The sequence below is a fragment of the Sus scrofa genome, chromosome X, assembly GCF_054392235.1.
Source record: "Sus scrofa isolate SSC_HxYL_T2T_F1_AM1 chromosome X, Sscrofa_HxYL_maternal_Yorkshire_Landrace_v2.0, whole genome shotgun sequence".
Lineage (NCBI taxonomy): Eukaryota > Metazoa > Chordata > Mammalia > Artiodactyla > Suidae > Sus > Sus scrofa.
The window spans coordinates 104,583,008-104,599,297 of record NC_139401.1 but is presented as its reverse complement, the minus strand read 5'-3'; the positions used below and the strand labels follow the sequence as shown (position 1 = coordinate 104,599,297).

At 34.6% G+C, this 16,290-nt stretch overlaps 1 long non-coding RNA gene across 2 annotated transcripts in view; it reads left to right on the top strand.

Moving 5' to 3' along the window:
• LOC110257706 (uncharacterized) overlaps positions 1 to 16,290 on the top strand; it is a 91,164-nt gene that overhangs the window by 35,454 nt on the left and 39,420 nt on the right. The window lies entirely within an intron of this gene.

Genomic DNA, 16,290 nt, shown 5'->3' with positions numbered 1-16,290 from the left:
CTTGTCTCTGTAAACTTCATTTTTTTAATATAGTCAGTCTATGGAGAGAATACCATTCAATGGGAGGTAAGGTAAGTCCTTTTCTAAGGATTTAATATATATTCAAATTCAACTAAATCTGTCTACTATGAAATTATTCCATTTGTTCTTCATGATCTACAGCAGCTGGTTTAGGCTTTCCCTCTTCTTGAGCTCTCAGTAGTAACTATCACCTGCCAAATTGTTGACCAAAATTCATCTTTAGCACATCATTCTGCATCATTTCTCTCTAATTTCTGCAACTTTATAGATAGAGCCCATTTGTTACTAGCTTCTGAGAAGACTTGACTTCTAGTTTTATACTTTTCCTTCATCCTCAGCATATATGTCTTCTTAATTTTGGCTATGTATACTCTGCCTAGAAAGGCAAAACTTCAGTATTTGTTTCTTCCCATAGAACCCTGGTTTATAAGTGTTATTATAATTAATAGGTATTATATGAAATAAAAGGATTTTCTGGGAGCTAAGTTTGGGAAATATTGGAATGAAATCCTAAATCTGCCCCTTATGAGTTGTATTAACTTGGTAAAATGATATAACCTATCTGCATCTCATTTTTTCTCTTCAATGAAATGAAGCTAAATGTATTATTTGCTGCACTGATTTGTTGCAGATATTGTGTGAAGTAATGCATGTAGATCACTTCATATTATGCCTTATTTATAATTTATATTCAATACATGGCAGCTGCTATTATTAAATTATGATAATTATGATTAAAAATAAGGGGAGAGCTACTAAGTTTGAATTGTGACCAAGTCTGCAATCTCCTGGTTGAGCATGTGGCCCAGGTCTTATATGCAGTGGATCCCAAGTTCTGCCAGAGGGTGGCTGCTTCAGAATCTCTTCAAATACTTTTTGTTTTTGTTTTTGTGTCTCTTTCTTTCTTTCTTTCTTTCTTTCTTTCTTTCTTTCTTTCTTTCTTTCTTTCTTTCTTTCTGTCTTTCTGTCTTTCTCTCTCTCTTTCTCTCTTTCTCTCTTTCTTTCTCTCTCTCTCTTTCTTGTGCTGCACCCATGTCATGCAGAAGTTTCTGGTCCGGGGATCAAACCCATTCCATAGCAGTGACAACACAGGATCTTTAACCTGCTGAGCCACCAGGGAACTCCTCTGCAAATGCTTTTTAAAGATGCCCAGTCTCTGTTGCTAGAAATAATGATTTAGGGCACTTTATAAAATTCTGTTTTTTATAAAACCAATTTGCAGTAAGATTTGGGAACCACTGATTTAGAAAATAATATTCATATTCTGTAGTACAGCATTCAATGCTTTACATGATCTACCTCTATCCTGCCTTTACAATCTTAGCTTCTGCTGTAGTAGAGGATGCTTTCAAAACAGAAGCTTTGGGACCCTGCTTGGTACCTAGAAAAGAAAGAGTTGTAACTGACATAAAAAGATCCTTTAGTCTTTTAGAGTTTCCAGTACTGTACAGCAGGAGTTTCATAACTGAATATACACACACACAGACACACACACACACACAACCACTTGGGGACTTTTGTTAAACATATACATGATATATATTTGTTAAATATATATATATCCCTGAACTATACTCCTGAGCTTTCTGGTGAAGAAAATAAGGAATTGAGAATATAAATTTTTTGAAAAGCTCTCCAGTAATTTCAATGAGGAACCAGGCTTGGAAACCACAACATATTCTTCTCTGAATTTGTTGAGAGTAGAGACCAGATGTTTTTTACTTCTTTATATTTTCCAAAATCAATAGCCCAACACTCGCACAAAGTAGATGCTCATTTATTGATCCAAGTAAGGGAGGAGGACTGATTGGTTGAGAATAGGAGATAATTTCTTGCTTTATCACCATAAGGACTTAATTTGTATCAGACCTATCTTTCTCTAGAATGAAGAAGAAGAAACAAGACAACTGACTATTTTATTCCTGACTTCTTGAAACCACTTTTAGGGTCACTGGAGATGTAGACATTTATACTCTTTGATGGAAAATCCAAATGTAATCAACCTGAACTAATAGCAGCCAATTCAAACCCAATCAAACTTTTCTGGTTTCTTGTCTTGTGCCTATGAAAGCAAGGCAGATGAACTATTCAAATCCAAAGTTATAGTATTTTGGTTGACAGTGCAGGCTTTAGAGTCTTACTTTTGTATTCAAATATTTTCTTTACCCCTTGCCAGCTATATAACCATAGGGAAGTTACTTAAACTTTCTGTGCCTCATTTTTCTCAAACATAATATGGGGGTACCTATATTATGTACCTGCTTCATATGATTGTGGTGAGAAATAAGATAATGAATATAACTCAGACAGTCCTTGACACTTAAGTTGTGCTTAAATATTTCTTTCTTTGTATATGTACTTATAACTAATGAAGAATTTTCTACAAACACATATCAGAATTTCCATAGAATTCTAGTTTCATTCCTTAAATATACACTTTTGTGAATTAAACAACCTCTCACAGGGAAACTGCATTTTCCAATTAAAGACATAGGGCAAGATTTAACAATGGAGATAATTTCTGGAGGTTGGGTTTCCTGTTATTGCCACTTGATCATGTTTTCACCAGTCTGTGGAAAGTGAGGAAGATAAAATGGTATAATTACCAAATGTCATTTCTTAAGAAGAATTGTTCTTTAGACACAGATTTATTTCATTCCTACATTTGGGGGGATCATAATACCCTCTTTTAAATTCCCATACTTGAAAAAAAATTTTAATGACATATGTCAGACCTTCAATTTTTTAAAATTGTGTTGGTCTGTGAAATAAAATAATTTAAGAGCCACTATACTAAGGCCTATGATCACTATGAGATATACTTAAAGCTAAGGCACCAAAATATAAATTCTTACTTCCTTTGGCTATCTGCCAGTGCAAATAACTCATTTTTTTCAGCTGTATTTGAGTGTGATTTTGGTTTTCAATTGACAATTTCCCAGAGCAGCTGCCATCTTGACATTAAACACAGCAGTAGATTTTTCTCCTACCTTAAATAAGAGGCAAAATTCATAACGATGGTGGTAGTGATCCCTAGTTGTCATTTTAGGATTATTTATGTACTTCACAATCACCAAAGTGACTTACTGTGCTTTGATCAGTTAAACAATTAAGACACAAAACTATTAGAGGGGACTATTGATTCCGTTATCTAATGCTTTCACATTAATTCTATCAAAAAAGGAGAAACTTTTTATGATGCACCTTTTTATAAAGCATTTAAAATGCTTTTTCAAGGGAGTTCCTGTCGTGGCTCAGTGGTAATGAACTTGACCAATATCCATGAAGATGCAGGTTCAATCCCTGGCCTTGCTCAGTGGGTTAAGGATCCAGCGTTGTCATGAGCTGTGGTGTAGGCTGTAGATGTAGCTAGGATCTGGCGTTTCTGTGACTGTGGCATACGCCAGCAGCTACAGCTCCAATTCCACCCTTAGCCTGGGAACTTCAATGTGCCACAGGTGCAGCCCTAAGAAAATAAATAAATAAATAAATAAAATGCTTTGCAAAGATTAAAGCACTAGAGAAATGCAAAATACTATTAGATGGTACCCACTTGAAAACTACTTCCTCCACTTTTTATTTGCTTTTCTCATAGTTTTATCACTTTTCATGTGCTAGAGAAAAGACCTAGGCTGTGTGTTTGTATACTTTTTCTAAAACACTATTATTACGACCTCGGTTATAATTAAAATTGCATTAAAAGAATTAGAGTTGTTTCTTAATGATGTGTAATGATGTGCTAATAAACAATAATCTTTGAAGTTTCTGTAATTTTTTTTAGGGCCACACCCACAGCATATGGAAGTTCCCAGGCTAGGGGTCAAATCAGAGTTGCAGCAACTGGCCTACGCCACAACCACAGCAACGCTGGATCCAAGCCACATCTGTGACCTACATCACAGCTCAAGGCAATGCCAGATCCTTAACCCATTGAGTGAGGTCAGGGATCAAACCTGTGACCTCATGGTTCCTAGTCAGATTTGTTCCTGCTGAACCACAGTGGAACTCCCAAGTTTCTGTAATTTTAAAAAATTAAAAAATATTGTGTATATAAAAATAAAATAGAAATATAAAATAAAGAATAAAATCATACAGTGTAGCAGTTGGAAAAGAAAATCATTAAACCAAGCTTGTTGTATATCAGATTACCACTGGGTGTCAGCAATGTATGGCTTCCAACCTACAATCTCTAAATAAAATTGTGGAATTCTAAAGTTTATATCTGCCTTAATATTTATTTTGAGATTTTTATTATTGAACCAATCTTTATATTAATGATAATTTTATTCCCTGGCTGATAATGCTTCATAATCACCACAATATTATAGAACACATAAATAACATTTCCTTGTAATTTGATAGCTTAATAAGTTGAAGACCTCTAGAAAGTAAATAAAATGTAATGAAGCTGTTTTTTATATACATACATGTATATATGTATGTGTGTGTTTTATAGATTCAAACTGTTTTAATTACAAGATAGACTGGGATTGCCCAGAAAACACATTAAAGAAGCAATTCATTGATTCAACCCTATAGTCAATACGGTGAGTGAGGAATTGTTCATGGTACAGAAGATAAAGCGGTGAATAAGATAGATGTCATCCCGTCTCTCAGATTGTTCAGAGTCTAGTTGGGAAGGCAAATAAATAAGCTCACACCTATAGGGAATGTGATATGGGCTATGTAATATGTCAAGGGAAGACTGTATAGTTGGGGTTAACTGCTCTGACTCCGGAATCTGGCTGTCTGTTGGGTTCCCATCCTTGGTTTTATCAGTTATATGATCTGAACAAAAATACTTAAATGTCTTTCGGCTTTGCTTTTCTCATATGTATAATGATGATGATTACAGTGCCCATCCAATAGGGTTGTTCTAAAAATTAAGAGAGATGATCCATTTAAAGTACTGGATACAAAGCAATCAGTATATATTAAAATATTTGTTCGTTATTATTTTTTTTTTATTATTTTCCCACTGTACAGCAAGGGGGTCAGGTTATCCTTACATGTATACATTGCAGTTACAGTTTTTTCCCCCACCCTTTCTTCTGTTGCGACATGAGTATCTAGACATAGTTCTCAATGCTATTCAGCAGGATCTCCTTATAAATCTATTCTAGGTTGTGTCTGATAAGCCCAATCTCCTGATCCCTCCCACTCCCTCCCCCTCCCATCAGGCAACCACAAGTCTCTTCTCCAAGTCCATGATTTTCTTTTCTGAGGAGATGTTCATTTGTGCTGGATATTAGATTCCAAAAATATTTGTTCGTTATTAATGAACCCACAGGTTGCTGTGGGGGGCAGTAAGAAAAGGACATCGGAGTGAGAATGAATAGTTATAGGGTTGGGACTCCCTTCCAGAGTTGACAGCATCTGAAAAAAGCATGCATGCATTTTGAGAAAATTGTTTATTTTAGTATGGTGGGCAAAGAGCATGTGTATATAGCCATAGAAGTAATGACATTGGAAAAATTATCAATGGTTAATTTGGGGTAGGTATATGACAATGTGTGGTTGTTCCACTGAGTATATCCAGTAGAGAGTTGCTTATAAGTTTGGGGTACTGTGAAAAGATTTGGGGGTTATCAGCATACAAGTGATAGTTGAAGTCATGAATCTGGATGATGGATCGGGAAGCCATTCAGAGTCAGCTCTGGATTTATGTGATTAGAATTACAGAAATATCACTCTGATAACAGTGTGGAGGATAGATTTAGGATGGGTTGTGGAGGTGCTTTTCTGAGTCAAATGGCAAGAAGACAATAGAACTTGTCGGGAATATAAGATTTTCATTTAAAAAGTGTGCTAACATGATTTCTCTCAATAATAAATGCACTATAACATAAAAAGTAGTAAGATAATTTTGTAAGTAATTATGCCAAGTGTACACAAAAACTTTAATGATACTATCTTCAAAGTCATTACCTTAGAAGATCTCTATAACAAGGAATTTTTTGATATATATTAATACGATTTTTTTCCTTTTTCTTGTACAGAACTTCCTTTTATTCTAGACGTGTCACACATGTGTCTGGTGAGGTTTGGATGATTACAGCAGAAATCCAAATACATAATTAGTTAATATGTTTCTAATCTTCAAGATAGATTGAATTGAGTCTCTATTGTGGGAAAGTTTAGGACTAAGTTGAAGAAGCAAATTTCATCTTAAAAGCCAGTCTTTGTTGAGAGGGAGGATTTTTTTTCCTTATCCCCTTATCTCTTTGATTCACTTATTTATATGGGAGATTTTGTTTTTCAATAGAGTACAGCAAAACACATTTTTTTTGTTGCTTCTTAAAAATTTTATTGTAGTATATATAGTTGATTCACAATGTTGTATGTTTCAGGTGTATAGCAAAGTTAATCAGTCATACATATAAATATATCCATTCTTTTCCCCCATATAGATTATTACAAACGATTGAGTAGATTTTCCTGTATTATGCAGTAGGTTCTCGTTAATCATCTACTTATACGGTATTGTGTATGTGTTATTCCCATCCTCCCAATTCTTCCTACCCCCCAATGGTTTCACTTAGGGTTTTTAAATCTGTGGCTCTGTTTCTGTTTTCTAAATAAGGTCTTTTGTATCATTTTTATTAGATTTCACATATAAGTGATATCATATGATATTTGTCTTTCCCTATCTCACTTCAAATAGTATGATAATCTCCATGTCCATCCATGTTGCTGCCAAAGGCATTATTTCATTCTTTTTTATGGCTGAGTAATATTCCATTGTATATACATACCACACTTTATCCATTAATCTGTCTATGAACATTTAGATTGCTTCTATGTCTTGGCTATTGTAAATAGTGTTGCAATGAACATTGGGGTGCATGTATCTTTTTGAATTAGAGTTTTCTCTGGATATATGCCCAGGAGTGGGATTGCTGGATCATATGGCAACTCTATTTTAGTTGTTTAAGGAACCTCCATATTCTTCTCCACAGTAGCTGCACCAATTTACATTCTTACCAACAGTGTAAAAGGGTTCCCTTTTCTCCATACCCTCTCTAGTATTTATTGTTTGTAGACTTTTTGTTGATGCCCATTCCGATTGGTGTGAGGTGATACCTCATTGTAGTTTTGACTTGCATTTCTCTAATAATTAGTGATGTTGAGCATCTTTTCATGCGTTTTTTTGGTCATCTATATGTCTTAATTGTAGAAATGTCTGTTTAGATTTTGTGTTTTTTATATAAAGCTGCATGAGATGTTTGTATATTTTGGAGATTAATCCCTTGCAGTTGATTCATTTGCAAGGATTTTCTCCTATTCTGCAGGTTGTCCTTTTGCTTCTTGTTTTTTTTTGTTTTGTTTTGTTTTGTTTTGTTTTATGGTTTCCTTTGCTGTGAAAAAGATTTTAAATTTAATTAAGTCTCTTGGTTTATTTTTATTTTTATTGTCATTATTCTAGGGGGTGGATTAAACAAGATATTGCTGCAATGTATTACAAAGACTGTTACGCCTATGTTTTCCTCTAGGAATTTTATAGTATTTGGCCTTTGATCCATTTTGAGTTTTTGTGTGTGGTGTTAGAGAATGTTCTAATTTCAATCTTTTACATGAAGCTGTCCAGTTTTCCCAGCACCACTTATTGAAGAGACTGTCTTTCCTCCACTGTATGTTCTTGCTTTCTTTGTCATAGATTAGTTGACCATAGGTACTTGGGTTTATTTCTGGGCTTTCTATCCTGTTCCATTGATCTATATGTCTGTTTTTGTGCAAGTACAATGCTCTTTTGGTTACTGTAGCTTTGTAGTATAGTTTGAAGTCAGGAAGCCTGATGCCTCTAGTTCTGTTTTTCTCCTTCAATATTGCTTTGGTTATTCAGGGTCTTATGTGTTTCCATACAAATTAAAAAATATTTTGTTGTAGTTCTATGAAGAATGGCATTGATAACTTGATAGGGATTACATTGAAACATAGATTGCCTTGGGTAGTGTAGTCATTTTGATAGTATTGATTCTTCCAATCCAAGAGCTTGGTATATCTTTCCACCTGTTTGTCATCTTTGATTTCTTTCATCAGCATCATATAATTTTCAGAGTATAGGTCTTTTGTCTCTTTAGGTAGGTTTATTCCTAGTTATTTTATTCTTTTTATCTTTCTGATCTTTCATTGTTAGTATATGGAAAGGCAATAGATTTCTGTGTGTCAGTTTTGTATCTTGCAACTTTACCAAATTCAGTGATGAGTTCTGTTTTCTGGTAGTATCTTTAGGATTTTCTATGTATAGTATCATGTAATCTGCAGTGACTGATAGTTTTACTTCTTCTTTTCCAACTTGGATTCCTTTTATTTCTCTTTCATTTCTGATTGCCATGGCTAAGACTTCCAAAACTATGTTGAATAATAGTGGTGAAAGTGAATATCCTTGTCATGTTTCTGATCTTAGCGGAAAGGCTTTCAGTTTTTCACTATTGAGAATTATGTTAGCTCTGGGTTTGTCAAATATGGTTTTTATTATGTCGAGTAGATTCCCTCTATGCCCAATTTCTGTGACTTTTTGTATTTTATCTTAAATGGATGTTGAATTTTGTCCAGAGCTTTGTCTGCATCTATTGAAATCATGTGGTGTATCACATTGATTTGCAGCTATTGAAGAATCCTTGCATCCTTGGGATAAACCCCACTTGATCATGATATATGATCCTTTTAATATATTGTTGAATTCAGTTTGCTAATATTTTGTTGATTTTTGCCTCTATGTTACTCAGTGATATTGGCCTGTAATTTTCCTTTTTTTTAGTATCTTTGGTTTTGATATCAAGGTGATAATAGTAGCCTCATAGAATGAGATTGAGATTGTTCCTTCCTCTGAAATTTTTTGGAAGAGTTTCGGAATACTCTTGTCTTAGACTTTTTTTTGTTGGAAGTTTTCAAATCACAGTTTCAATTCCAGTACCTGTTTTTTTTTTGTTTGTCTGTTTATCTTTTTGCCTTTTCCAGGGCCACTCCTGCAGCATATGGAGGTTCTCAGGCTAGGGGTCTAATCAGAGCTGTGGCCGCTAGCCTATGCCACAGCTACAGCAACGTCAGATCTGAGCTGCGTCTGTGACCTACACCACAGCTCACAGCAACTCCGGATCCTTAACCCACTGAGCAAGGCCGGGGATCGAACCCACGACCTCATGTTTCCTAGTCGGATTCGTTAACCACTGAGCGACAATGGGAACTCCTCAATTTCAGTACTTGTGATTGATCTTTTCGTATTTTCTATTTCTTCCTGGTTCAGTCTTAGAAGGTTGTACCTTTGTAAAAATCTTTCCGTTTCTTCTAGGTTGTCCATTTTATTGGCATATAGTTGCTTATAGTAGTCTCTTATGATCCTTTGTATTTCTATGGTGTCAGTTGTAACTTCTCCTTTTTCATTTTTAATTTTATTGATTTGAACCCTCTCCCTTTTTTATTGATGAGTCTAGCGAAATGTTTATGAACTGTTTTTTATCTTTTCAAAGAACCAATTTTTGGTTTCATTGATCTTCTATATTGTTTTCTTTGTCTCTATTTCATTTATTTTTGCCTGATCTTTATGATTTCTTTCCTTCCACTAACTTTGGGCTTTGTCTGTCCCACTGCTAGGCAGCAGCTTCTTGTGCTATGGCTCCTGGAACTAAATTGGGCAGTGTCCAGCCATCTGAGAGCACACAGGGAACAAGGCTGTAGTGGTGGTAGGTCCTGCTTCTTCCCTCCAGCACCCCCAAACAATGATGGCTGGCCTCCAAACCCATCCGGTTTCCTTAGCTTAAACTCTCAAGACTGCCCTAGAATCTAGTCCATCCAGGCTGTTTGCATGCCACCAGCCCCAGTTTTTTCCCACTTTGCCAGCCCCAGTTCTCTCTCTGAGTCTGATCTCCAAAGCCCAAGTTTTGGTTCCCAACCCCTGCCTGCATAAGCAGATGACTGGGGAGTGCAGGGCGGTAGCACTGACCATTTGTGGAGGACTCTCTCCATTTTAATTGCTTCAAACCGATTGCTATATTATTCTCCAAGACTCTAAAGTTCTTCCTCTGTCCCAGCTGAACTTCTGGCTGGTGGGAGGACTTCCCAGGGTGCAGAAACTCTTCATCTTTCCCAGCTCCCTCCTAATGGTGCAGGTCCCATCCTGCTTCCTTTATCATTTTATCTTTCTTTTTTCCTTTGTCCTACCCAGTTTTGTGAAGATTTTCTTGCTCTGTCAGAATCCTGAGGTTTTTTGCCAGCATTAAGAAAATTTTTTGTGTGAATCATTCCACATATAGATGCATTTTTGATGTTTGTGGGAGTAGGTGAGCTTCACTTCATACTAGTCTACCATCTTCTCCTTTGTCTTTTGTTGTTGTTTTGTTTTGTTGTTTTGGCCATGCCCATGGCATGCAAAAGTTCCAGGGCCAGGGATCGAATTTGCTCCACAGCAGCGACCCAAGCCACAACAGTGACAATGCTGGATCCTGAACCCACTGAACCACCATGGAACTCCTAGAGCAGAGTACTTTTGGTTTGGAGCAGGAATTTGAGGGAGGATTTAAGAAGTAATGATAGAAGATATGATGATAACTGGAGATTGAACTCGTAATTGAGAAATGTTGAGACTTAAGTTGGAAGTGCTATTTTCATGAAATAAGGGAAAACTCTTTTTCTTTATCCCTGATAATTTCTTTGTTTTGATATTTTCTTTGTCTGATAATAATATAGTCTCTGCAACTTTATTATGATTACTCTTTTCAGATCATATTTTTTTTTCATTTCATAGGTTGTGTCTTTAAAGTGAATTTCTTACAGACAGGATATAATTAGTTGTTTTTTTCATACAATTAATTTAAACATTATGAAATTGTTATTGTATTGGTTTATATCTACCATATTTTATTTGCTTTTCATTTGCCAATTTCTTCAATTTCTTTTTCATTAATTGCTTTTTATAATTTTAAAAAAATATGTTAAAATTCATTTTAGGAAGTTAAAAATAACTTCTGTCCAATCATTAGCTGACCACTAAGCTAGCTACACAGAGACTATAGTGACCACCTATGACAAAGATATAGATTTTATGGAATTAGTTTAGTAAAATAACTAAGCAAATCAGTGATAAGAACAACAATAACAAATAGTAATGACACTGGGAGGGGGGAGAATCTGATTTCCAGATTTGATACCCTATTTTATCCAAAATGTCCAGTGTGCAACAAGAAAAAGAATAAGGCATACACAGAAAAAAAATGTGGCCCATACACAGGATATAAAAAACACCCAATAAAAATTGTCCCAGAGGAAACCTAGACATTGTTTACTGCACAAATACTTTAAATAAGTTTTTTGCAGAATGATCAAATAATTAAATGAAACCATATCTAAAGAACTACAAGAAAGAATGAGAACAATGTCTCACTAAAGAGAAAATATCAATAAAAAAATTTACCAAAACCACAACTAAATAGAAATTGTGGAGATGAAAAGTAAAACAACTGAAATAAAAAACTCACTGGCAGGGATTAAGATCAGATTGGAGGAGACAGAAGAATGTATCAGTGAAATTGAGGTAGATAGGTCAGTTGAAATTAGTGAGTCTGAGGAACTGAAAATAAAAGAATTAGGAAAAATGAACATAGCTTTAGAACTATGTGACATAACCAAGCATATCAACATATGCATAATGTAAGTCCCAGAAAACAAGGAGAGAGGAAAAAGGAGGAGAATGAATACTTGAAGAATTATGGTTGAACACTCCCCAAAATTTATGGAAATATATTTATCTACACATCCAGGAGGTTCTGTGAACTCAAAAAGAGTAAACTCAAAGAGATTCATACCTAAACACATCATAACTAAGCTATTGAAAATCAAAGACAGCGAACCTTGAAAGTGGAAAGAGAGGAGGAGGAGTGACTCATCACACACAAGGGATGCTCAGTAAAATGAACTATTGATTTCTCTTCAGAAACCATGGAGGCTAGCAAGAAGTCAGAGATGGCATAGAGTGCTGAAAGAAGAAACTGTTAACAAGAATTACAAAGCTGGCAAAACTATCCTTTGAAAATGAAGAAGAAATTAAAATATCCCCACATTAAAAAAAAAAACAAGATAGTTAGTCCTTTACCTTCCTTACAGGAAATCATAGAGTCTTTCAGTCTGAGAAAACACTAAGCAGTAACTCAAATCCATGTGAAGAAATAGAAAGCTCAGTAAAGTTTGCCACACAGGCTAATATAAAAATAGAATAAATTTATGTTTTTTTGTTAACTCTTTTTTCTCCTATTTTATTTAAAAGATAACCACATGAAGCAATAATTATAACTGTGGGGGCATAATGTTTATATAGATGCAGTGTGTGCAACAATAATAGGACAAAAGAGGAAGGAGGAAATGGAATTAAAAAGGAGCAGCAGGAGTTCCTGTCGTGGCGCAGTGGTTAACGAATCCGACTAGGAACCATGAGGTTGCGGGTTCGGTCCCTGCCCTTGCTCAGTGGGTTAACGATCCGGCGTTGCCGTGAGCTGTGGTGTAGGTTGCAGACGCGGCTCGGATCCCGCGTTGCTGTGGCTCTGGTGTAGGCCGGTGGCTATAGCTCCGATTGGACCCCTAGCCTGGGAACCTCCATATGCCGCGGGAGCGGCCCAAGAAATAGCAAAAAGACAAAAAAAAAAAAAAAAAAAAAAAAAAAAAGGAGCAGCATTTGTGCACTATAGAAATTGAGGTGCTATTAATCTGAATTGCATTTTTATAAATTATTATGTTAGTTGTAGTCCCCAGGGCCACCACTAAGAAAATAAATACATTATAGTAAATGAAATGACAGGGAGGAGTTCTCTTGTGTCTTAGCAGGTTAAGGATCTGGTGTTGTCACTGCAGTGGCTTGGGTTGTTGCTGTGGTGCAGGTTTGATCCCTGTCCTGGGAACTTCCACATGCCACAGGCATGGCCAAAAAAGAAGAAGAAGAAGAACAGGAGAATTAAAATGACACTCTAGAAAATATTTAACTCCAAAAAAGCAGTTTTGGAGGAACAGAGAGAAAAACAGACATAAGAAAACAAATGACAATATAACACATATGTATCCTACCTTATCAGTAATTACATTAAATGTAAATAGATTTAGCACTCCAATTAAATGGCTAAAATTGATAAAATCGAATTTTTCAAAAAATGATTCAATTCTATGTCGTCTACCAGAGACACACATAAGTTTCAAAGTGACAAATAGGTCAAAAGGAATAGAATGGGTAAAGATAAACTATGTAAATGGTAAGAGAAAGCTAGAATATTTATATTAATATCAAACAAAATAAACTGTACTAGATCAAATAGTGTCCCCCCAAAAAAATTTGTATCCAGTTGAAATCTGTGAATGTGACCTTATTTGGAAATAGTGCCTTTGCAGACATATAATCAAGTTATAATAAGACAATACTGGATTAGGGTGGGCTTTATTCAATGACCAATGTCCTTTTAGGAAGAGGAAAAGTGACACAGAGACACAAAGAAAATGCCATGAACTGACTGAGGATGATATGGGATTGATGAATAATACAAGCCAAGGTAAGCACAGGATTTGCAGGAACCACTAGGATCTAGGAATAGGCAAATAGTTCTGCTGACAATTTGATTTCAAACTTTTAGCCTCCAGAACTGTGAGAGAATAAATTTCTGTTGTTTTAAGCAACTTAATTTGTGGTAACTTTTTAATGATAGTTCTAGGAAACTAGTACAGACTTTAAGACAAAAAATTGTTACTAGAAACAAGGGTATTTTATAATAATAAAAGGATAAACCCATCCAAAAGTTATAAAAATTATAAGCATACAAGCATCTAACAAGACAGTAACAATGTTCATGAAGCATTAACAGAACTGAAGGGAGAAATAGACAATTCAACAGTAGTATTTGGACTTCTAATAACCCATTTTCAATAATGGATAGAACAACTAGATAGATGATCAGAAAGGAAAAAGAAGACTTGAACAACCTTATAAATCAACTAGACCCTACAGACATTTATAGAACACTGCAGCCAACAAAAGAATAAATACATAGCTTTCTCAATTAATGTGATACATCATATTATATAATAAAAAACAAAAGCCACATGATCATCTCAATAGATACAAAAAAGTAGTTGACAATCCAATACCCATCCATAATAAAACACTCCACAAAACAAGAAATATAGGGGAAATTTCTCAACGTGGTAAAGAATATTTACGAAAAACTCAAATCTAACCTTATACCTAATGGTGAAAGAATTAATATTTTCCCTCTAAGATCAGGAAGAAGACAGGGATGTCTACTCTAACCAATTCTATTGAACATTGCACTGAAAGTTTTAGCCAGGACAATGAGATAAGAGAAATAAAAAGCGTTCACATAGAAAAGTAAGACGTAAACTATCCATATTTGCAAGTGACATGATTTTATACTTACAAAATCTTAAGTAATCCACTAAAACAAAACAATTCCCCCCAAAAAACATAAGCACACACAACACACACACAAATTTATTAGAGCAATAAATAAGTTCAGCAAGTTTGAAAGAATGTGAGATCAATGTACAATTCAATTATATTTCTATACACCATCAATAAACAAACTGCAAATGACTTTAAGAAAGGAAATTCATTTACATTAGTCTCCAAAAGTAACATAAATTTAAACAAAATAAATATATTTAATAAATTTAAATAAATTTAAACTAAATAAATAAATTCAAACAAAAGCAGTGCAAAACCTCCAAAGTGAAATCTATAAAATACCATTGGAAGAAATTAAAATCCAAATAAATGGAAAAACATCTTGTGTTCATGCGTCACAAATTTTAGTGTTTTTAAGATGGTAATATTTCCCAATTGATCTATAGGTCCAGTGAACAATGCCCCAACTCCCAGCTGACATTTTTGCAAAAATTGACAAGTCGATCCTAAAAAAATTAACATGGAAGTCAATAAACCCAGAATAGTCAAAACAACTTTGAAAGAGAACAAAGTTGGAGAATTCACATTTCCCTATTTCAAAACTTACTAAAAAGCTATAGTAATCAAAACTGTGTTGTGCCGGTATGAATATAGGGACATAGAACAATGGAATAGAATGCAGAGTCCATACCAAATCCATATTTTAATGATTCATAATTTTTCTATAAGGTTGCTAAGACTAGTGGGAAAAGACTAGGTTCTTCAACAAATGATGTTGGGATATTGAATAGCCATATGCAAAAGAAAGAAGTTGGACCCCTTCCTAATATCATATATAAAAATTAACTCAAAAATGAATCAAAGACCTAAATGTAAGATTACAAAACTCTTGGGTGAAAACATAATGATAAACCTTCATGGGCTTGGCTTTGATGTGGATTCTTAGACATGACACTAAAAACAAGCAACAAAAAGAAAAAATAGATAAATTGGACTTCATCAAAATGAAGAATTTTTGTACTTCAAAGGACACTATTAAGAAAGTGAGAAAACTCACAAAGTGGGAGAAAATATCTGCAAATCATATATCTGATCATGGTCTAGTATCCAGAATATATCAAGAATTCTTATAATCTGTAACAAAAGGATAAACAACCCAATTTTTAAAATGGGCAAGGCTCTGAGTAGACATTCCTCCAAAGAAGATATAAAAAATGAATATATTATTCAGCCTAAAAAGGAATTAAGTATTAATTTATGCTACAACATGGATGAAACTTGTAAACATGCCAAGTAAAAGAAATTAGACAAAAGTGTGTATATTATATTCTTCCATTTATATGAAATGTCCAGAAGGGCTAAATCCATAGACACAGAAAGTAGATCATTGATGTCCAGAGGCTGGAGAGAGGTTGGAATGGAGAGTGATTGCTAATGTGTGTAGAATTCCTTTGGGTGTGATGAAAATGTTCTGGAATTAGGTAGGGGAGATCATTGTATGATTAAGTAAGTATACTAAAACCACAGATCAGTGCATTTTAAAAGGGTGAATTCTATGGCATGTGAATCAAAGCCTAATTTAACTTCATTTGTTTATTTTACTAGTTTTATTGAAATATAATTGGCATATGATATTGTGTAAGTTTTAGGTGTACAATATAATGACTTGATTATGTATGTACCGAGAATTGTATATATACCACAGTAAGTTCAGCTGCCATCCATCACCTCACATAGTTAAAATTATTTTTCCTTGTGATGAGAACTTTTAAGATCTACCCTCTTAGCAATTTCCAGATATACAGTATAGTACTATCAACTATTGTTCCCGTGTTGTACTCACATCCTCAGAACTTAGTTACTTTATAACTAGA